This window comes from Tyto alba, unplaced genomic scaffold (assembly GCF_018691265.1).
Source record: "Tyto alba isolate M040663 unplaced genomic scaffold, T.alba_DEE_v4.0 Super-Scaffold_40, whole genome shotgun sequence".
In the NCBI taxonomy this organism is placed as follows: Eukaryota; Metazoa; Chordata; class Aves; order Strigiformes; family Tytonidae; genus Tyto; species Tyto alba.
Genome location: NW_024881316.1, coordinates 20,404,199 through 20,404,980, shown reverse-complemented (window position 1 = coordinate 20,404,980; position 782 = coordinate 20,404,199). Strand labels below are relative to the sequence as shown.

The following is a 782-nucleotide window of genomic DNA, read 5'->3' as shown; positions in this document are numbered from 1 at the left end:
CATTCTGGCTGCCCTTCTTTGATTATCACAGTGTTTACTATGAAGATAGCATTAGATAAAGCTAAATTTCTCATATTTTGCGGTAACTGAAAATAATGTTTCTTTGGACTAACCAGATTTTTTTGTGTTTGTTACTAACAACTGAGTTCTCAAAATCTGTACAGAATTTATTTTAGATTCTTCTAATAACAAGTAAACTCAACTCTCTGATTTTCGTATTGCTTGATTTTAATCACTAAAGAAAGTAAAGAGAGTGCCTTGATTAAACTCCTCTTACAGGTTGTCCCAAACACAAATAGATAGAATTATGTAATGCTTCTTATGTGTATCCACTCTGGAAGACCCTTGCTTGCTGGCTTTCCTTGCATAGCAGTGAGAGATGCTTCATAATGCACCTGGTTTAATGTACCATAGTTAAGCAGTATGACACTCTCTCACAGTGGACAGTAGTATTTCTCAAGGTCAGCAAACAGTACACATCAATATAACTGTTGTGGCTAGCTCAGTCGGTAGAGCATGAGACTCTTAATCTCAGGGTTGTGGGTTTGAGCCCCATGTTGGGCACCAAAAACTGTCGTGGTTTAGGCCTGACTGACAGCCAACCACAATGCAGCACCTCTCTCTCCCTTCCCCTCTGGCAATGAGAAAGGACAGAGAGCCAGGCTTGGGGTTCAAGATAGGACTGGGATGGGGGAAAATCTCCCTTTTTATGATCACGAGCAAAAGGCAGACTTGTTAGGGGAAGAAACAAAGAACATACATTTATGACAGACACTAACAAC

At 40.0% G+C, this 782-nt stretch overlaps 1 non-coding gene across 1 annotated transcript; it reads left to right on the top strand.

The window, feature by feature from the left end:
* The first annotated feature begins 490 nt into the window (after positions 1-490).
* TRNAK-CUU lies at positions 491-564 on the top strand. Its single transcript has one exon. It is a non-coding gene; the product is annotated as a tRNA-Lys (tRNA).
* Positions 565-782: the final 218 nt, after the last annotated feature.